The following is a 24,044-nucleotide window of genomic DNA, read 5'->3' as shown; positions in this document are numbered from 1 at the left end:
GGTCCAAGATAGGTCTCCAGTCCCCTGTTTTCTTTGGTACCAAAAAGAATCTTGAGTAAGTTCCGAATCCAACTTGGTCTGCTGGGACTGGTTGGATGACTCTTTTTTTCTAGCAAACTGTGGACCTCTATGATTGCTTGTTCCCTGAGATTGGGTGGAACATCTGCGATTTTTTTTGATAGGAATGGGAGAGGTAAAGAACGGTATGAAATATCCTCTGGAAATTATGCTTTGTACCCAAGTATCCAATGTTATGTTTATCCAGGCTTCTGGGTACAAAGACAAGCAACCCCCAACTGCCTCCAGAGCTGAACAGTCGGGCCCCCTTTCAGGAGCGCTGGTAGGACTGACCCCTGTCACCCTGTTGCTGCAGACCCCCTCTGCCACAGGGGCGGCGTCTTCCATTATAACTCCCTCCTCTGCCTCTAGAGGGGGTTTCACCACATGTGTCATGAAAGGCTGCTTGAGTTTTTCAGAACCACATCTCCCCCCCCCAGGGCCCTTGGAGTAGGGCCGAGTAGGAGTGGAAAAGCGGACCCCAATGGCAGATAAAGTCTTGCCTTCCTGTTCACACCTGGTTAAAGTTTCCTTTACTTTGGGCCCAAACAGTGATGAGCCATCAAATGGGGTATTAATAAAAGAAGACTTGAAGGGTTCTGCAAAGAAACAGAGACGCACCCAGGCTTGTCTGCGAAGAGCAATGCCTGAACTAGCAGCTCTACTCGAACCATCAGCTGCATAGGATATGAGACGCATGGACGAGTTCACTACTGAGTTAAGGGTAGCGAGCTGGGCTTTGACTTTGTCAGCCACTCCTGCCACTACTGTACCTTGGAGAGTATCTCCTAACTCTTTCAGGAGGTCTCTCTGTAGTCTTGTAAAATGGGTCAAGTAGTTCAGTGATCACAGAGAAAAAGTCGCTGAACTAAACATGCACTTCCCATATCTATCCATAACCCTAGAATCTCTGTTAGGGGGATGGATAGAAGAGGATGTCTCAGATACTTCCTTTTTGGTGGCTGCAGCCACCACCATGGCATCCACAGGTACTCCTTTTGTCAAAAAAGGTTTATCAACTGGGACAGATATGAATTTATTGGGTGTACGAGGGACAGGTTCCATGGCCTCCGATGACTCCCACGCCTTACGAGAGATCAGATCCATGAGCTCGTCATAAGGCGGAGACACCCAAGAAGTGGAAGGTTGAGACCCAAAAGCCTTCAAGAGCACAGACTCATCCTCAGTAGGGGTCATGGACTGCCAGTCGCCCCTCTGACTAAGGATCTCTAGTATCTCTGCAAAAGAGATATCCTCAGAGGGGGACCGAGGGGACCCTTCTGGCTCATCTAAGTCCGTGTCAGATGTCAAAGTCTCCTGTGGGGAGTCTAAGTGCCTCCTCTTGCACAGTCTCTTTCTGGGAACCTCCTCAGTGGGGGGGTCTGGGAAGGTCTCAGAAGAGCAGGAGACACCCTGTGGGGGTACTTGAGGCTCAGGGTCTCTACGCTTAGAGGGGTCGGTAGATGCAGAAGTAGACACAGGAGCTTGAGGGGAGAGGGAAAGCTGAACCGATGCTGATGTTGTCTTTGGAGACAAAACTCTCTTCATAGCATCGAAGGAACCATGGCTCCGATGAGGAGGAGTGGACAGACCCGAGAGTACCATCTGATCCTCCCGCACTAAAACCCTGGGCTCCGAGCCTGAGGTAGGAGCCGAGCTCATCTGAGCCGAAGCCCCGAGAACGACAGTCGGCACCGACAAGTCAGTGCGACTATCCTCCCCAGACCCGACTGGAGCGCGTCAGCTCCTAGGGCCCTCGATCGGCGCCGAGGACATCCGAGTAGATGGAGCCAATAACTCCGGGGCAGATATCGGCTCCAAGGGTCCGACCACCATCAGTTCAACTTCCCTCGGCTCTGAGAGTCCAGTACAGCTCGGAGGAGAAGTAGACAAGTTCGGTTCCATGGTCTTTGGCACCGACAAGCTGGTCGGGGCCCGCAACAATTTGGCAAGTCCTGGTGCCTGTAAAAGCTTCTGCACTAGCCAAGCCATGTCCAAATCCGAAAGGCTGACTGAAGACTTAGCTGAATGCACCGAAGGTGCTGACTGGAGCAGAGGTGAAGATGGAACTTCGGTGACTGGCTCAAATACTGAGAGCTGGCTCCGAATCAAAGGTACACTCAGCTCCGATGACTGTGGAACTGACGACCCACCTTCTGAAATTTCAGCCTTTTTGGATACCTTATCTGAAGACTTGGATTTTGAAGATTTGAAAGATGTACTAGCACCTTCATGGCTATTCAAAATCTCTGAAAAAGATTGCTGTAGCAATCCTCTGTCTATAAGTTTCCTCCTTCTCTCCAAGAGGACTCTTGAAGAGAAGGAGTGACAAATGCTACAGGTGTCTTGGAGGTGCTTGGCCCCCAAGCAGTAGACACATTGAATATGTCCGTCCGAGATGGACATTTTCTGCCCACAATTTGGGCATTTTTTAAAACCCGATTTGGGATGGGATTTCTCCCTATCCTCTAACATACTGAGAGAAAAACAGTAAATAGATTCACAAACAACTAAGCCCAACTAGGGCACTATCTACAACAGTAATATATATATATATATATATATATATATATATATATATATATAAATAAAAATATAATACAAATATGGGACTAAGAGTCCCACAGAAAAAAACTAACTACTAAAGGGATTAATAGTAGGAAAAGGGGCTAAAGGCCCACACAAACTAAAAAGCCAACAAGTCCCTAATTTAAGGCAATTTAAACTATCTAAACTGTCTAAACTATCTAAAAGTAATGGAACTAACACACACTACATAAATATATCAAAAAGGAAACTTTTTAAAAACTTGCTGTTAATTCTGTTTCTAAAATGGTCCGAGCTATCTGGATCACCGAGATCTCTCTTGCCACGGCAAACTAGATCTGAGGTAATTCTAGCAGTGCATGGTGGGATAAGGGGCTGGTCTCGAGCTACTGGCAAACCTTGAGCTTGCTATCGGCCGTGTCGGAGCCAAGGATCGGCTCCAACTCATCAGTGAGAATAATCGGCGAGATTAACAACTTCACATCTAATATAAGAATAGTTGGTCTTCCAGAAAAAAACTGAGGGAGAAAACATCATCATCTTTTTGAATTCCTGGCTTCCTGAAGTGCTTGATTTAAAAGAAGGATTATCAAATCGAATAGAAAGAGCGCACAGAGCTACAGGAAAATCTATACCCTCTTCACCTAATGCACCACCAACATCAATTGTGGTGAAGTTCCTGTCTTTCTTGGATAAAGAGCTCATTTTAAAAACAACCTGGAGAAAAATTCCCATAACATATAAACAGAGTCAGATCAGATTTGACAATGATTATTCTGCAAAAGTGTTAGAAATAAGGAAAAAAACTTGGCCATTAGTGAAACTTCTCAAACAAAACAAAATAAAAGGGCAGATGGTATATCCTGCTAGAATCAGAATTTTCTATTCAAATGACTTGAGAACCTTTAATAACATTGAAGAAGCTTCTACCTTCGTTAAGAATAATAATATCATCACAATTCCTGAAGAAATAGACTGGATTGTTTCCATCAACTTGAAAAGATCTCCAGAAAAAATACTTGGTGTATGGAAAAAGAAACAAAGAACTGCTTCTAAAACTACACAGTCTTCCAAATCTCTCAAAGAATCAACAAAGATATAGACTTCTGGACTTAATCTCAAAATATATGTATTTTATCTATTATATTGCCTATTATACTCTGAGACATTTATACTTTTTCTTAAACTTATACTTTATGCAACATACTCATCACAAGTCTAGTGGTTGTGTCTGATAATGTTAAATGTTTTTATAACTTAGAGTGACTTCTAGAAATATAGTTACATCTCATTCATAGGCAATGAGGAAAACCAAATTCAAATGTTATCTTTCACTTTAATATAATTAATTATATGTAAAGGAAGAACGGAGACAACATATACACAAATGTTTTTTCTCATCTCCCTTTTTTATTAATAGTATATTTAGTTCACCTGATTGTTGCATAATAGGAATTGAAAACTTTTAAACATAGTTTCTGTGGGTTACTGACTTCACTACACTTCAAATTCCCATTTTAAAGTAATATAGATATCCGTATTTTTAAATGTGGAAAAAACAGTTACAGTCACTACAAACAGAGTTCCGTTACTGGGTTCTGACAATGCTGTTATTTGAAACAATCTTGTGCATTAGTTAGAGCTTCCCTTTAAAAAAAAAACATTAATAGGCTTATCTTGCACATTCTTGATTCAAATAATCCCATTTAGAATGCGTCACTTCATAGATACTGCAAGTTCTTCACACTCAATTAAAAGGGGAAAGAAGAGTGAAGTGAAAACACAGTACTTTTACGTAGAAGCACAATATCCCACTGTAACTCTGTCAGTTAGTTTGCACATTCACGTCCATATAGATTTGCGAGTAGAGGAGAGGTTAATTCTGTTTAACTGACTTTCTGAAGAGCTTTTTTTTTTTTTCATAAAAATCCAAGGGAGATGAGTTTTGTTATAATTTAGTTAAGAATACGAACCATTGGAAGCCCTTTGAAAGCGTACGCTCGCTTATACGTGCCATTCTCCTCACAGCAGTATTTCCCTTGTTTGCTATGAAAGATTTAAGGTGGAAATAGTTAAGGAATCCGCTGCTTTTCCATTGTTGGGGTAGCACTTGTAGTGTGGTATCAGTTGCACAAGCAGTACATTTTAAGCTCATTTAACATGGTCTTTGGATTCTTAAAATATACAAACCCTGACTTCTTTTAAATAAATAAAAAGAATAGGTGTGAAATCAGTGACAGAGTAGTAGCTGTTTCTCATGTAAGTAACACAAAAAGAAGATTTTACAGCAACATTGAATAACATCCAATTGAAAAAGTAATAGAAGCATTACAGACTACATTGTTGCACTTGACGTGATCACAGTTCTTTCTTACTTCTGAATTATTCCTACCTAGGCTAGAAGATACACTATGCTATGGTGATCCAGTAAATTGACATGTCTGATAGTTTTGTGAGCGTCTGTTGCAGCATTGCAAGAGTAAGTAGGAAAATATGTGTGTGAGATACACACATCAGCTGCAGTTGTGACATACTTCTGTGCACATAATAAGTAAAATTAAGACAGGTTTTAGACATATTATACTAAATACTTCATTAACCTAGTAACAGAAATCATCTAATTTCAGAAGCCGCAAAGGGACTTATTACCTTGTACTTATAACTCCTGCTTATTTGAATATAATATGCATATTGCTTTATTAGATAACATAGTAACCCTGTACTTTGCAGTGTTGTTATTTTCCTCTGCTCTTACTGCCTAGACATGTTCAATTGATTTGATTAAGTAGCAACCAAATAAATAGTGAATACAGTAGACAGTAAATTACTGATTACTCTCTTCACCCTTTAGTACTTTCTAATCTTCGGTAAGTAGGGTTAAACTTTCAGTAAAGTGGCAAAGATGCTGGTAATTAGCCAAAAATCTTACATCAACATGTAAGTAGTTGTTTAACTGCACTACTAAATTGTGTGTGCATGTGTACTTATTTTCTATGACGAACAGTTGATTTATTCCCAGCAAGACTTTAAGCCATGGTTCTATAACTCATAAAATTGGCATCACAGACAGTCTTGCGAGTGCCTGTTGATGTATTGTGGGTGTTGCCTTGATGATGGGGAAGTACCAGGAAACCTATAGCAAAATTGCACATAAATTAGCATAATAAAGTAGTTTAGACGTCATTAATTCAACTAAGAATTGTTTGAATTACACATTTACAGACATGGGTTCCTAAGAAACGCAAATGCTAAATGATATTCTGTATGCTACACATCTGGTTAAGGCAGGGATTTATAACATAAACTACCTTTAATCCTTCAGACATTAGTTGTATAGCTGACTATTATGCAGGTGTCAAAGGAAAAATATACTTTAAAAATTATCAAAACACGGTAGGTTCAGGTTAAGGCACTTTAATCTTGCAGCAAGGAGACAAAAATGTGCTAATACAGAGTTTGTCTAACTAGAAACAGGAAATACTTTCATTTTTATAAACTTTCTAATAAGACATTGCCTACCAAGCTGACATAACAAATCACAAGTCTTGTCATCATCATTTACTAATAATTGCTTTCATGAAATTCTGCTGATTTACCAATTTTTGTGAGAAACTTCCTAAGGAAAACAACGTGGCCTTGGCTACCACCGGTTAGATACATGCAATGTTACCATTCAAGGTACTATGGTTAATTTAAGCACAAAGCAAGCAGTTCATTTCTCTAACAATCCTTTGTCTACACTATCTCTAAGCTTCTGCAGCTGCACATGTTCTCATACTTCGAACAGAGCTGATTGTTTAAAATCATTACATTTACAGGATATAGCATTGTTCATTTATTCTCTCCTGACCTAGCAGATAAGCACCTGCTTCTCAAGTACATTTCCAAAAGGCATAAACATGAATATTGCTGTGTTAACAATTACTAGGTCAGAGGGCATCTTGCAAGTTTTCAGAAAGCATACTGCAGTTTCAAAAAACATCTTTTCAGTCTCATATGAAACTCAATTTATATATAAAACAGTGCATATAAAACTGAATGAAAAATGTGTTAACTTATTTAGCTTCTAATTAGCACTAAGCATACACACATTAATACATATTTTTCTGACATTTCCCTCCTGTTAATCCTTTTTAATTCTATTTTCAAAAAGAATAAACAGTTTGCTTCTTTTCCTAACCTCTTCCATTCAGGATTTGCAGTTAAGAAAGTCATTCGGTTTAAAACTTTATGAAAGTGTTTCACATTCTAGCAGCTCTTCAAATTCAGTACTTTGATACATAGTCTCAGAAACTGATATATCTATAAATTCTTTGATTAATTTTTTCATGCAGGGGATTCCACAACAAACACAAGCTCCTATCAGGAGTAATCCCACACAAATGGCAATCAAAATGTTCATTAGGATGGAACCCCACCCCCAAACAAATTCTGGAAAAAGTCCATCAGAGGGTTTGAGCCTGGCTTGGTCATGGCCGACACTTGCTGTATCACCTCAAGGTGGTCATTAATTTTGTGCTGATGATCTGGTATATACACACAGCATTCTTCTTTGATTAAAGCGCATATACCACCCCTCGCCGCTAGGGTGAAGTCAAGAGCCATTCGGTTCTGGAGCACTACAGTTCTCATAGCATTCAGTTCATCAGTTATCATTTCAAGAGCAGAGAAAGTTGCATTACTCATTACTTCGAGAAGTTTAGACAGGTTTTGAAGCTCTCAAATTGATTTAATTGTGCCATATGCAGGTAATATGCCTGCCCACGATATAACAGCATCACTCAAGTCCATGTGCGTCAATTTGGTACCCACAGTATGATGGTCTTTCCAGCCCACCTCGATCTGTCCCACTGGATTTTCAGGCTTTTTAACAGCTTTCTTGGCCACATCTCGGGTATTTCGAATATTTCCCTGAGGCAAGACTGCAGTGTGTCGTACGGCCGGGACCAGGTACCCCAAAAAACAACTGCCTGACCAATTCTCAGGTAACCATTTATATGCCTTTTTACCACACACAAAATAACAATCCTCTACTTTAGTAGTTACTTTGTTACGAAATGACTGCCCTGCATGAAACATTTTCCTATCTATTAATAGATAACTATTTAAAAAGTATAGGATTACGTTGCACTTGGTCAAGAGTCTTATGCATGGATTTAAGAAATGAGTCATAATCTGAACTACAAGTTCCACCCAGATTGTTTGCTTTAGTATAACATTTATACTGTACAGTCACATTACACTTGCTCCAACCCACTTGGATTGTGTCATTCTTGTAGAAACATACAATTCCCTTTTGTGTCACAGGCAAATACAGTGCTACCTTATCATATGCTTTAATAGATACTGTGTCATAAATCAGATTTTCCCAGGTCTCATTGACCCCTAGGGGGATAGCAGTCATTAATAACCCCCCCCCCGTATGCTGTTGGTATGGCTGTGCAGATCCAGCAGTTCGAAACATTAAAAGTCTCAGCATACACACGTGTAATTGCCTGATAAGTGTTAAAGTTCAGGTGCCAGTCTATGTTTGGTTCATCATGTTTAATCAGTTCAACTTTTGTGGCAGGAAAAAGGAAAGGCCACAACAAAAAGAACAATGTTATTAGCATAGCTATCAGAATAATCATGCAAGTTTTCTGAGGTTGTTCAGTGTCTCTATTTGCTCTATACCTGGTCATTTTGTTCTCAATGTACAACAGTAACAAGGTTTTTGTCCAGTTCAAAGTTCTTAACCAGTTTGCAGTGTGAATCCAGGATGCTCGCTCCACGATCTTGACTGCAGTGGGTGTCGACAGTAGTACCTGGTGCGGCCCTTCCCACTTTGGAGAACTCCAATTCTTTCTCTTCACTATCTTCACCCAGACCCAGGTGCCTGGGGCTACTGCTGCTTCCGATTTTGTTTGCTCTTTATCTGAAACAGAATTCAACTGCAAAAGTTTGTTATTCAAAAATAGCCTCATATACCCTGCAAGTGAACTGTCAGCCTCCTGCTCTGCAGACATGAGAGGTTTCCATTGAGATGTATAATACGCCCTCCCAAACAAAACTTTAAAAGGAGTTAATCCTTTTGCATTTGGAACAGTTCTCATGCTCAACAGTGCCAGAGGTAAACAGTGCACCCAGTTCTTTTGTGTCTCACTAATCAATTTTCTAAGTTTACTCTTCAACACCCCATTATGCCTCTCTACTAATCCTGCAGATTGGACAATGATTTTTCAATGATATCCCGAAATAGTGACAAAGTTGTTGTATTGTTTGATTTACAAAGTGTGTGCCATTGTCACTATAAATCTTTTCCGGTATGCCAAATCTAGGTATAATTTCTTTAATAAGGACCTTTGCAACAGTAACTGCATCTGGATTTTTAGTTGGAAAAGCTTCCACCCATTTGGAAAACATATCTATAATGACAAGGCCGTACTTCTTGTTTTCGCATTTGTTCAGTTCTATAAAATCCATACAAACAGTATGAAACGGATATGGTGGTGTAGGGAAACTCCCTTGCTTAGGTTTCAATGCCCCTTGTGCATGATGCTTGTTACAAACATGGCATGCTGCACAAAAATTTTTTGTGTAATTAGTAAATCCATACGTCGTAAACACTCGATTCACTAACTGTACCATCCCCCCTGTTGAGACATGGCTCTGCCCATGGCTCAACAAAGCTGCATTTCTAAACAAGTTACATGTTAAGATTGGTTTCTTCTCTTTGGAGATGTACAGTCCCTTCTCAAGGATTGCTCCTCATTTTATCCACTTTTGTTTTTCTACATTTGTAGTAAGTGTCTGCATTGTTTTTAATATTTCTAAGTCTAACATCTCAAAAGGTTGTAATTCCTCGCTGGAAAGAAAAACTTCTGAAGCTGAAGCTACCTGCTTTGCAGCTGCATCAGCCCTCGCATTACCTTTTGAAATTCTATCCTGTTGCTTGGTATGAGCTACGCATTTGCAAATAGCTACTTTCTGAGGTAACTGAATAGAGTCTAACAAGTCTAAAATAAATTGCGCATGGTTAATTGGTTTACCAGTAGATGTTATCATTTCTCAGTATCAGAAACTACTGCATACCCCACTAGAATCTGTCCTGTAGGACCCCTCCTGCACGAGCCGTCCACATGGTATGTCATTTCGGCATCATCCAAGGGAACATCTGTAAGATCTTTTCTAGGTAGTGTCTTTTGCTCAATCTCCTGCAGGCAGCAGTGTGGTTTGCCATCTGCAGGGGTTGGGAGCAAGGTTGATGGGTTCAAAGTTGTGCATCGTTCAATTGTCATATGAGGTTGGCTCAACAGTATAGTCATACAGGAAAGATGTCTAGCAGGAGAAAGATATGCTACTTTTTCTTGCAGTAAAATAATCGTGACTGCATGAGGCACTCTCAATGTGTGAGAGAGTGGAACAATACTACTGAGGCTGAAGCCTGCACTGCCATTGCAGCTGCGACTACTGCTTGTATACAGTGGGGCAAGGATCGCGCCACTGGGTCAAACTGTGATGAATAGTAAGCTATGGGGCGTTGTTTGTCCCCATGCTGTTGTGTTAACACTGATGTCATATAACCTTGCTTACAGTCTACAGTTTGGATAAATCGCTTATGATAGTTTGGTAATCCTAAAACTAAGGAAGACGCTATCAGTTGTTTCAGTTTGCAGAAAGCTGATTCTGCTTCTGGTGTCCACTGTAATAAATCCTGTGCTGCCATCGGCTTTTTGAATATCAAATTAGTCAGCAGAGCAGATTCCAAAGTATAATTTGGTATCCAACTCCAACAAAAGTTAGTAGTTCCCAGGAAGGACATCATTTCCTTCTTGGTAGTTGGTCTAGGTGCTTGTAATATTTCTGTTTTGCTGTCTTCATCTAATATTCTACCTTCTTTGGATATTACATATCCCAGGTATTTAACCTGTTTTCTCAAAAGTTGCAGTTTGTTCTTGTTTACCTTGTGTCCTTGAGTATCTAAAAATTGTAATAATGCTATGGTATTCTCTCTGCATTCTTGCTGGGTGGGGGCTGCCAGCAGAATGTTGTCTACATAAAGTAGAATCTGACTACCTTTCGGTGGGATAAATCCCACCAGGTTACTTGCCATTTCTTGTGCGAATATTGTTGGACTTTCACAATATCCCTGTGGTAGTCTCGTATATGTATACCGTTTCCCCTGAAATGTAAATGCAAACCAATGTTGGCTGTCTGGGTGTATTGGTATCGAGAAAAATGCATTGCTAATATCTACCACAGAAAAATACTTCTGTTGAGGTTTCAAATCATTCAATAAGGTGTGTGGATCTGGTACCGTTGGTGCCCTGGGTATAACTGCGTCATTCACAGCTTGTAAATCTTGGACCGTACGCCATTCCCCGTTTGCTTTCCTAACAGGAAATAAGGGTGTATTACATGGTGAATCAGGAGATTCTATTAAGACTCCTTCCTTAAGTAAGACTGCTATTATAGGTTTAATCCCCATCTCTGCATCCTTTCTTAAGGGATAATGTCTTTTTTGAGGTCTAAATGCTGATTTTGGTGTAATAGTAACTGGTCCTGCTGTACGAATAAGTCCTACATCTGATTTCCCTGTTGACCAGAGAGTCTCTGGTATGCCTCGCAAGGCTTTTTCCTCTTCCTCCAGTAAGAGTAATACTCAGCTATCCTCACTTGCCTGTGAGTGCACAGCTGGGTTTGTCTGTGTTATCCAATTCAATTTCTGCTTCTGTACTCCCTGTTCAGAGAGTTCTAACTCTGTCTGTTTTTCCCACCTTGTGACTTTTTCTCCTACGTCTACCCATTTCAAATTTCTATTTTTAGTTAAGCTTACATGTGGTAATCGATTAGATTTGTAAAGTGCTAAAAATTCCTGGGGTAATGAACAGCTTATTACACTGTTTCCTTCTGTGTCCCAGTACAAATTTCATAATACTAACCTATTAGCATGGTTTTTAAACAACTCTTGCTCATATTCGTTATCAGGTCCTGGTCTGTTACAGTAATATAAAGTACAATGCAACAAATGCTGTTTGCCAGTGTCAAGGGAGGGGAATTTACTGATAGCTACATTCATCAGTTCTTCGGTTACTGCCCCTGGATCAGTCGTAACTAAGTCCTGGCTGTACCAATAATATGTTTCACCCTCCGGTCGCACTACAAAAGTATCCATTTGTCCCTGTGCTTCCATACCCTGCATGGTTGGAACTATGGCTATGCCAAATATCTGCATTAAGTCTCTGCCCAAGAGATTTACTGGGTATTTTGCAGAAACAACAATTTTGCTTTTCTGGGTCATTCCTGAAACGGGGTCAGTTATTGCTATGTCATGGGAGAGTGGCTCCTGATACAGCTAACCATTAGCTGCTTTCACTAGTATGTAATCTGGTGATTCCAAATCTTCTGGTAGTTTGGAAGGATGTATCAGGGTCCGGGAAGCCCCTGAGTCACACAGAAATTTGACTTCCCCTCCCCTCTACCAGAAGCGTAACTTCTGGTTTTGTGTCTGCTAAGTAGAGCTCTAAGCTCAATAATGCTAAGTCTAAATTTTCATTTTCTATGAATTCATGTACATCCTCTATCCCTTCTGTCACATCCTCTACCCTTGCTACCACATTTGCATTTGTCTTTTCCTGTTTATTCTTATCCAGTGATTCCTGACTATCATATAATCATTCCTCACCCTCCTTATCTTCTGTGGTTACCTTCTTATTTAGCCTGCAATCCCTTGCCAAATGTCCCTTTTTTCCGCATTTAAAACATTCACCCCTTTTCTTCCTTTCTTCAAAATCTTCTGATCGTTTATCAGATTGTTTGTTTCCCTGGGCATTTTTCTCACCCTTCTTCCCAGTTTGTACTACAAAGACTTCTGACCCATCTTCTACTGCAAATACTTGAGCTTTCTTTTTCTTTTTGCTATTAAAATGCCTTTCGGCATGTCTTGCATATTCAAGTAATGACTGTAATCTACTTGTACGATGATCTACCATGTGCTTTGTAATAAAGCTGCTAATAGGAGCAATACTGCCTTTTAAAAATGCATTCTTTAGCTGTTACTCATATGGGGAATCATGTGTTTGATCTTCTGGTACCTGCATTCCACAATGGTTATTAAAAAATTCTAATAATCTAGCATAATATCTATCAACAGTTTCACCTTCTTGTTGTATGCACTGATTAATGCAAGTCCAATCAGCCCTAGGCTTCCATTTCTCAGAGATTCAGTCCATCAGACTTTTCACTCTGTTGTCCAGTTCTGCATTACTATGTGGGAGTGGTCTAAGCTCTGCGTCACGGGGATTCCAGTTGCCACTGATCATGTGCCAATCTGGACCTACAATTTGTCTACTTTTTCTACTTCTTCTCCATTCAAATGATAACTTAACCTCATGCCCTGTAAGTCTTCTAAGAGCTTTCTAAAATTGACTTTCGGATGGGGAATTCCCTCTGTGGCTTTCTGGATATCTTCCGGTGTCCACGGTCTATATACTAGAAGAGTCGGATCCTGTCCTGCCTGTGGATTTGGTACTTCTATGAGTGGACATATCTCTTCCTCACTCATAGCTCGTGAATTTATATTTATTTCATATAATTCAATATCCCCTCTCAAGTTGCGTGCTCGAGACCTGGTCTCGATAGGATCCCTGAAAAACGGTTTTGATTTGCAGGAACAGCTGGGTATAGCGGAGGTGGATCAGCTTGTCTACTCGCTTCATATTCCGGTAAGGGATGTGGAGGGGGCGGAGGAGGGGCTGTTGCTATTACCAAGTTATTATCTTCTTTGTCTAAGAACATTGCTTTTGAATTTTTAATCTTTTGTTCCCTGCGATTTGCTTCCTCAAGCCACCTGTGTGCCTGAGGGACTCCTAATTGCCATTGCTTTTTTAGCTGACCTTTCGCGTCTGTTTTAAGTTGTCTGACAAGTTTAATAAGTGAAGATTTATCTAAATTACCATCAAATTTGTATTTGTCAACCCATTTTGTATAATACTTAACATTACCGGCACGCTGTAATTGCATATATTTTGCGTCTTCGGTTAGGGGCGGGTCTCAGGAGCTTTTCGTGCACTGATTTCCCATGTTGCCCTAGCTAAGCTAAAAATTGTTACGTAACCCTTCTTATCATGTGGTACCACGATTTTACACCTTTTCACAGTTTATCTAGAATAACTGTCTACCTATGCTGTTTCCCTGATCTATGACAAGACAGTAATCTTTTTGTCCCTGATCTGCGCATGCAAATCTCCCTGACAAAACAATACTGTAACTAGTCCCTGATCTAAAACAGAAAAAAAAGGTAAATTCCTCCTTACCTGACCTTCCGTGAGTTGATCCACCGGAACGTTGACTCGTCCTCCAATCCCAGATCAGAAACAGTGGCTGGCCTCTTTCAAACGACAATTCAATCGAAGGTCTCTCAAAACAAAAGAGCCAATGTGGCCGCTTCTCCATACGGGTTCATGCCACCAGGCCCAATTCTGACCTAGGCCTAGAGTGAGAGGTACTTTCCGGTCCGAAGGACCAAACTGTCAATGGAAAAATATACTTTAAAAATGATCAAAACACGGTGGGTTCAGGTTAAGGCATTTTAATCTTGCAGCAAGGAGATAAAAACGTGCTAATACAGAGTTTGTCTAACTAGAAACAGGAAATACTTTCATTTTTATACACTTTCTAATAAGACATTGCCTACCAAGCTGACGTAACAAATCACAAGTCTTGTCATCATCATTTACTAATAATTGCTTTCATGAAATTCTGCTGATTTATCAATTTTTGTGAGAAACTTCCTAAGGAAAACGTGGCCTTGGCTACCACCAGTTAGATACATGCAATGTTACCATTCAAGGTACTATGGTTAATTCAAGCACAAAGCAAGCAGTTCATTTCTCTAACAATCCTTTGTCTACACTATCTCTAAGCTTCTGCAGCTGCACACGTTCTCATACTTCGAACAGAGCAGATTGTTTAAAATCATTACATTTACAGGATATAGCATTGTTCATTTATTCTCTCCTGACCTAGCAGATAAGCACCTGCTTCTCAAGTACATTTCCAAAAGGCATAAACATGAATACTGCTGTGCTAGCAATTACTAGGTCAGAGGGCATCTTGCAAGTTTTCAGAAAGCACACTGCAGTTTCAAAAAGCATCTTTTCAGTCTCATATGAAACTCAATTTATATATAAAACAGTGCATATAAAATAGAATGAAAAACGTGTTAACTTATTTAGCTTCTAATTAGCACTAAGCACACACACATTAATACATATTTTTCTGACAGCAGGTGATATTTTTACTGAATATTGACAACTGTTTAAATAATAAGGTTATCAGTTTCTTAGTGAGATGGTTGGTAAAATTAGTTCACCTTGGAATTTCATCTTTATTTCTTTAAAGTAAAGGGCCCATGAGAAAATGTTTTCATGGTCTGCTTTTGCTACTGCTTCAAGTAGTAAAATAAAACATGTAAATTGTAATTCTTGATGAGAAATTCAAGTAGAACACTAATTAAATAGATATGATAGAGAGTGATTTCTTAAGGCACTGTTTAGCTTAATAGGTTTTGTATTTTTGGAGTGTCATTACTTTTACGAATTTAATAACAAAGAAGGGAGTCTGCCTACTCTTGTATCTTGCTACATGACACAGTCTTTGATAAACACTCCATTGTAAAGGTTCTAAGGAACTGTGGCTGTGCAGAACAGCTTCAGTAATGCCCTGTCTTGACTAGCATTTTGTTCAATATTCTGTAATGATATTCTCATAATATGAATTGATATTATATCTATGCATTAGTATTAAGCAGTTTATAAATTGCTCACCCACAAGGCCACTTATCAGGGCAAACTGCTTCTGTTTCATCATCAATGAGTGATCACTATGGTCTAATGTTGTCCTTCTTCATTTTTTCTTTTAATTTGTCACAACTACGTTCGTGGGTGGACATAAAATAAACTGAATCTGGTTATGCTTTCATTTGTCTCTAATTGAAAGCATGTGAGTGATACGTAGAGATTTATGACATGTATTGTTCACTCAAACATATTTACATTATCATCTCTAATGAACACAACTCTAAGGGCTCATTCTATGGACTACATAGTTTTTTTAGTATGATTCAAGTGTTCTGAATAGACTTGTTCGTATTTATCTTCACTTATTGATACATTTCTAAATTTACTTCACTCAGTTATAATATATTTTTAGTATGTAGGAGAGAGTTTATCTGACATAATCATTAGTATATTGGTCATATCAGAATATTGGAGACTATTAATATGTATATATATTACTCTCAGGCTAAAGAGAACTACTGTTAAGCAACATTTACTGTGTTACAAATGAGATTTGAAAAATTATATGGTGTTGCTTACTCACCATTGAAAAATTTATTTTAATTTGCGCTGCTTTTATGTTGTGCTGGATCCAAAGTCTTCTGAAGACACACCGTCTTGCTGTGCTGTTTACTGCTGAATCAGAGACACAGAGCTTTGCATGACTCCATCTGTAGTCTGTTTAAAGCACCAAGCCTTTCAAATTGCACACTGATAAAGAAATATATTTTGCAGCTATAAGCACAGTTACAGATAACTTATTTTTATAACAAACAATACGTACTCTTTTTGTCAGTTTGTAGTATATATTTACAAAGTTTTCTTTCATTACAGATATGAATGATGACTTCTACATAATATGTCTCTCTCTCCCTCTCTCCCATAACTGAATTACTATAGTTGTTATATAGAGTGCTAGTCACGCACATAGATTTTGTTATTTCCCCTTGGTATCTTTTTTGGCCTTCTGTGGGAAGTCACATAATGTCTATTTTTAGACTTTTCTATTGTCCTGTCAGCAGTTTTGTTGATGTGAAAATGCACAGATTCACGCAGTCAGACTAACAGAAGTATGAAAGGAAACATCTGTTCTGTTCCTATTGAAAAAACATCAAGTATTGCTGAGTTTATAAAAAGGATGTCTGTTAATAGATATTTGTTCTGCAAACATGAGAAAATCATGTAATACTTGCTTTCCAATATTGCTTTGTTAGGCTTTTTCTGATGCTGTGAAGAGAAGCCTGTCTGTTATACATATAGTATGAATGCCCATTTTACATTGCTAAACTCTATACATATATTCAAGCAAACTTTTTATTCTATGCTTTATCTTTCAGCATATTTACAACAGAATTAATTGCAGCCTTATATTCATAATCTCTAACAATTCCCTCTTTTTTAAACATACTCAAAACACTTTATACTGATATGTATTTTTTGATTACATTATATAGAAAACACATTAAGCAACAAAACCTTTAGTCTTTTTTTGATACAAGTCGAAATTCAATTTTACATAGTTAATACAATTATATCAAGTATTACTACGAAAACTGAATGTATTTAACAACTTTTTCTTTTGCAGACCATTCTGTGAAAATATTTCATCAGTTATGAGCTGTGTCTGCTTTAGTTTTATTTTTTAACTTGATTAATTTATTATTTTGCAATCACAGAATTTAATTTATGCCTTAGAACTGTTCCATTAACTCTTTACAACTGTTGAATTAACTCTAAGAGACAAGAACCATGTGCTACTGCAAGTATTTATACACTGCTGAAAATATACAGTTTTAATGTCATTTTAACCATAACATTGTGGTTATATTTCTGAACTGCCCATAAACATTGACAGTGCTTGCATTCTGTTTTAACAGCATATTAAAACTTCAAAAGAGACCACAGCTCTCTCTGTTCTGAGTCAGGCAGAAATAAGAACTGATTAATTAAGGACTCATTCATAAGACAGAAGAGGTCATTTAAGGTTAATCACTTGTTAACAGAGGGGGTGGAGCTAGGAACTAAATTTTCTATTTAAGGAGTAAACTAAAACATTTCAGAGCTTTACCAGAAAGGCTCATCCAGACTCTGCTACACTTTGCTGTGAAGGAAAGGTTAGTTTGCTTATATTTTTTGTATTACTGTATTGCCTTTCTATATTTTCAATACTGTAGTTTGTTTTCTTTACCTTGTGTTTTGCTTGCATTCTGTTTTAACAGCATATTAAAACTTCAAAAGAGTCCACAGCTCTCTCTGTTCTGAGTCAGGCAGAATCCCACCCTCCTGCCCATTTAAGTTGTCTTGTTAAATACCACTGTCTTTCTAGTTGCCCGCCTCTTATGTTAATCTGACCATATATCTCATTTCTCTCTACTTTGACTGGCTTATGTGAGTAATCACAAAATCATCATTTTTGAAATCCCACCCCTTCAATTATTTAAATTTATTGGCCATCCTACAGTATTTCATAGTACCAAATTACAAAAGTGACCACCCCTTTCAATCCATCTTGCTGTTTTAAAAATAGTAACTCTCCACTAAACCTTAACTTTTTAAATAGGTAAAACTCAAGTTACCTACTTTCACGTCTAACTTCTGTAGTGCACACTGCAGAGTGCATTCTTTTCAATCTTACCTTTAAGCATCCCTGTGACTAGCACTTTCTCTAATACCTGCTGGAAAGCACTAGGAAGCCTTAAACTCATACAAACACTGAACTCTCCTTGTTAATAAGGAGAAATTAATAGTAGGCACTAAACAGCCTATAATTGCAAAGTACCTTGCTAAGGAAACAGCTCCTGTACTTTACAAAGAAAAAAAAAACCCAAACCAGGCATGTCCAAGGGCCAGCTTTTGGTGATTTCTCCTGTCTACCTGGTGAATCTGGGCATACTGGGGCAATGCAGCAATTGCCTCATGTACACAGACAACCCTCTCCTCCTACCACCCAACACTACAACCTGTGAGAGATGCACTTACATATCCAAAATGGAAGCAAAGCTCTCTCCACCCAAGATTGTGCTAAACAGTCAAGAGGAGAAGGTTAACACCCACACTACACCTCAAGCAACACATAGCCCTTCTAAACCCGCACCACCAACACCCACATATGCAGAGGCCCTTAACTGTAACCTGCCCAAGCAACAAAGACCTCTGAAGCTGAAACGCAAACAAACACCAATCGCAACCAATGTGTCACATAGTTCACAACACCAGTGTGCCACCCAGCAGCAGCCCCTAAGGCAAGACAATGTACCTAACACTTTAGTCATAGGTGACTCTATAGTCCGGCACACTGATATCCCTCTCACCTGGTTGAATAAGGAGAAAATTACAGTCAGCTGCCTGTCGGGTGCCAGGATTCACCACATAATGCATGCACTCAAGTCACTCCACAACAAGTACAAATATGACTCTGTCATTGTCCATGTTGGAGTGAATGACTTGAGACGACCTCCTGGACTACATGAAAAGAGACATGGAAGAGCTCTCGGATCATGTGGCCCAGGCAGGTATGACCCTAGCCCTGAGTAGCATCCTGCCTTCACCCAGAATGATACCACAATATAAGGATAAAATGATTGACTTCAACAATTGGCTAAGCTTATGGTGTCATTCAAAGGGGATCCAGTATCTGTCTGCCTGGGATGACATGATTGACAGACCACGATGCTTTGCCAGAGATGGTCTGCACCTGTCGCCCTGGGATTCAGGTTACTGGCTAAGGCTCTTGCCACCCCTATAGTGCCTTTTTAGGCAAACTTCAAAGGACAAAACCACCACCGTAACAGGTACAAGCATGCAAAATCTGAAGGTAATGCTACTCAATGCTAGAAGTCTAAACCTCAAAATGCACTCTCTCAAGGCACTCCTAAAATGGAGAACATCGATATCTGTGCAGTAACTGAGACCTGGTTCAAGGCTCCAGAGAGCACCCCTGCAATACCAGGCTACAACTCTTACCACACTTTTCGGCCACCAAACCAGGACCGAAACACTAAAGGTGGAGGAGTGTCAATATTCACCAAGGATATTCACACCACCAGGCTAGTTGGCCAACACAATGTGTCTGAAATTCTCCAAGTGCAACTAACACTAGGTAAGACTGCAATCCAAATTCTAGCTTGCTACAGATCCCCCACCATACCCCAAGATTCTCACTACACCTTTTTAAACATACTGGAAAATATTAAGATAGAACCAAACACCCTAATACTGGGTGATTTTAACTACCCTGCCATTAACTGGGAAAACTGCTCATGTCCCAACACCTTTGCGCAACGGTTCTTGGAATTCATAAATTCCAACGCCCTGGATCAACTAATCCATAGTCCCACCAGGGGCTCCAATATCCTAGACCTGGTCATTACCAACATGGCAAATCAATGCTCCATACCTATGGTCACCCCCTCGTTAGTCAGGTCTGACCATAAGCTAATCACCCTTAACATCCACATCCCAACCCACCCCCCAGTAAAGAAACCATAAAAAACTTCTCCAAAGCCAACTTCATGCTACTCAAGTCAGAAGCGACAAACTTCATGACACCCATGCAGACGGGAACTGAAAGTTCAACTGCTGAATCCTACACTAAGGCACTGTACGAGCACATCCACTCATGCATGAATCGTGCCATCCCAAATAGAACCAAAATGCTCTCATCCAAAAAAAGGAAGCCAATCTGGTGGTCCCCTGCCATAAACAAACTTTACAACAAAAGGAAGAAACTTTTGCAGAAAAGAGGAAAATCCCAGGATGCAAAAAACTCCCTTACTTGCCTCAGTAAGAAACTGAGATGCCTCATAAAATCCTCCAAAGCTAGTTATGAAAATAAAATTGCCAAAGATTCCAAAGACAACCACAAAGCATTCTATAACTATGTCAAGAATCTAAATGGCAATGCTCAGATCTGCTCTGAGCTAAAACAGAATGGCAATAAATATACTGATCCAAAGGATATTGCCAATATCCTGGCAGATCGATTCAGTGCCAACTTCATCCCCCTCTCACCCCCTAAATAGCCCATCTCAATACCGGAAGATTGCCAAATTCCAGTAATAATGGCCACACAGGTACAAAACGCACTCTCTAAAGCCAAGAATACAGCATCCATGGGACCAGGATGACATCCCGGGCTGTGTACTACATGAACTACAATATGAACTGGCACCTCACCTAAGTGTCATGTTTAATCATAGCCTCACCTCAGGTTTCGTGCCCACTGAGTGGCGCAGAGCTACAGTTATCCCAATCCACAAGGGGAGATCCACCATGGATCCCGGAAACTACCATCCCATCAGTCTGACAAGCCTTATCTGCAAGGCCATGGAGCGTATTATCATGGAACTTATAAACAAAGACATTGGCAACCTTCAAACACTGGACCCCACCCAGTTTGGGTTTGTGAAGGGCCGATCTTGTCTCCTGAACCTGATTGACTTCTTTGAATCAGTCTCCAGAGCCATGGACAAGGGTAAGGTGGTCCACACAGCCTATCTAGACCTTGCCAAGGCCTTTGACACCATCCCCCACTCTGGAATCATAGATAAACTTACTAAGTTGGGTATTAATCCCTATGTCACCCAATGGGTTGCTAAATGGCTTACTGATAGAACCCACACTGTAAAAGTAGCCGACTCCAAATCCAGCTCCAGACAAGTGACAAGTGGAGTACCTCAGGGTTCAGTCCTGGGGCGCTCTTGTTTGGCATCTACTTCTCTGAAGTACAGGTCAACACTAAGGGACTCTGGCTAACAAAGTTTGCAGATGACTGCAAACTGGGAGCCATTATTGAATCCCCAAATGATGTGGATACTCTACAAAGGGCCTTACAGAAACAGATGCTTGGTGCCAGAGCCATGGGCTCAAGCTCAATGCCAAGAAATGTATTGTTATCCCTTTGGGAAAAAACATGTATCCATGAATTACCATATAGGTGGCAGTACACTAAACACAGAAAGTGTGATAAGAGACTTAGGGACACAGGTGGACAGTGGTCTCACCTTCGATAACCACATTGCCACAACAGTCAGGAAATCCTTCTATGTGGCACACCTCATCACGAAGGGCTTTTCATCCAGAAAAAGGAGGTCATTGTCCCACTGTACTCATCCCTCATTAGACCCATTATAGAATACAACGCCCCATTTGGTATGTACCTCTCAAGACATCTGCAACAACTGGAAAGGCCTCAGAAATACCTCACTAAAAGAATCACAGGCCTAAAGCAGATGCCCCTCGCTGACCGCCTTAAAAACTCCAGCTATACTCTGTCGCATATCGTCTACTCAGAGGCGATCTCTGCTTAACATACAAGGCCATGTCAAACCCAGAGCTGTTGGACATGCTACACTTAAAGAAATCCCAATCCCTCAGAGCTACACGCTCCAGGGATCTAAACCTTGTCATCACAATAAACAAAACATACTGGAGGGATAGTTTCCTGACCCAGAGACTCCCCAGACTCTGGAATAGATTGCCCATACATGTCAAGCAGAGTGCCTCTTTGGACCTCTTCAAGAGGAACCTTGACGTTTGGATGGGAGAAAGGAAATTCACCCCAGGGATCACGTCAGTCGCCCTGCTAGACAGGGGTCCAGGAAAGTAAATAATGTGGGAAGAAATAGCCAGGGAATTGTTATGGCTAGGCATGTATAGGCCCTAGGGCTGATAGCCTAGTACCAACCTATGAACCTATGAACCTATGAAAAATGCTGTTTACATATTAGTCCATTAGCTGTATGAATACAGTATTTTAATATAATTTTTTTAACTGGGATAACCAATACTGATACAGATAAAATGGCGGTCCAAAAAACAATGATAAAACTGCAACTTGAAACCAGTGATAATATTACAACTTGACAAATTACTTTTGAACTTATTACAATGTATCCTGTACAGTATGTATTTACACAGACTGTTTGCTATTCATGCATTTCAATCTAGTAGGTACCCTGGGCTCATTTTTTTTAAACAAGGTTTTTCACACATATTCATTACTAGACATTAATTTCATTTGTACTGAATTCTTCTGCATTTGTACATACAAAGACTATCATTCGTATTGAATTTTTTCTGCATTTGTACATACAAAGACTGTAAAGTACATTTAGTCTAATCTTACAAATTTAATAACATTAATATTAAGCAAAATCTTGGAAAATTTGTATGTCTCCTTAGAAATATCTAGTGGAATTGGCACCAAAGGCATACATCCTGTTATTTTAAACTACATACTCAGCAATTAGAAACATTCATGCTTTTTTATACCAACATTGTTTTGCCAAAAACATATTAAAATAGTGACCAGTCTTGTTCAATTTTTTACATATCTTTACTCTCTCTTGTATAGCTGTAATAAAGCAATTTTAAATCATCTTGTGTATAGCTTTACAGTTTAACAGGTTGTAAATACAATTTAATACTAAACAATACAATAATAACTAGCATAAAATATCTTGGACTTTCAGATTTAATCTGTTTACCAGTGTTTCTTATGCACTAATACCTGTTTTTTCCTCCCCCCCTAAAAGAGTATTGTCAAGAAGGAATGAAATATTATTTATTCCTGTAGCTCTATTTCAGACCCTTGTGCAGTACTGCTTATACAGTCAGTGTAAAACTGAAAAAGTGCCCCTCCCCCTGTAGTATACTGCAGTATTGTATATTTGCTTTGTGCTGTGAGAATAGAATGTATACCAGTCCAATACTTTGGTTATACATTTGCTTTATTAGGTTACTAAACTATAGACCTTTGTCTACTTTTTATAAAGCTGTTGTTGTTTACTACTACTAGTAGGTATTTATACCTTTCTGCATAATTTATTTGAACTGTATGTATACTATAGTCCATTTGCTGGCTGTACTTGATGTAACTAAGGTTTTTTACTTTTAACATTTATTTGCAAACTGATTATTAAGGGCATGGTTGCACAATTGTGATGTTTTATTACAATTACCAAGTAGTGTTGCATGTAAACATTTTAACAATTTAATACCAATAATGTTTTAGAAAAATATAAGCCACTTGTCTGGCAATCAGTCTTGGTTTTGATCTTGTTTTCCCAACATTTTCTGTAACTATTGATCCCCCCTTGGAAGGTCTAAGCTCACATTATAAACTCTGTCAACTATAGTTAACCTTTTAGTAATTTTCTTTAAATCATTTGTTTATACACTTACAGTTGTAAAACATTTAGAAATATAATAAGTATTTGTGATTTTCATAACTATGCATTTATACTACATAAATAGAGATTATTTTACAATTATCTTACATGGATTTCAGTATTTTTTATTTATTTAACTGCCCTGCCATTAATTTTTACAAAAACTGTTTGACTAATACCATCTGTGATTTTATATATATTTTTTTAATTCAGAACTTTAACTGTTTGGTGTGGTGTTACTATACAATTATAGATATTAGCTGAGCTAACATGTTTATATTTACATAATTTATATTTGCTGTTGTCTGCCTTTTGCTTTTGTGCATTGTAAACAAATGCACTCTAGATGAAAAGAACATACATGCGTGTCTGTCTGGTATCTTTATATCTTTATACAAGCATGTCAGTCTTGTGACTTTAAATCTTTACTCTTATTAACTATTTTTATTTG

The sequence above is a fragment of the Protopterus annectens genome, chromosome 2.part1 (genome assembly GCF_019279795.1).
Source record: "Protopterus annectens isolate FY-2018-M chromosome 2.part1, PAN1.0, whole genome shotgun sequence".
NCBI lineage: Eukaryota > Metazoa > Chordata > Ceratodontiformes > Protopteridae > Protopterus > Protopterus annectens.
Note: the sequence above shows the minus strand (reverse complement) of the source record.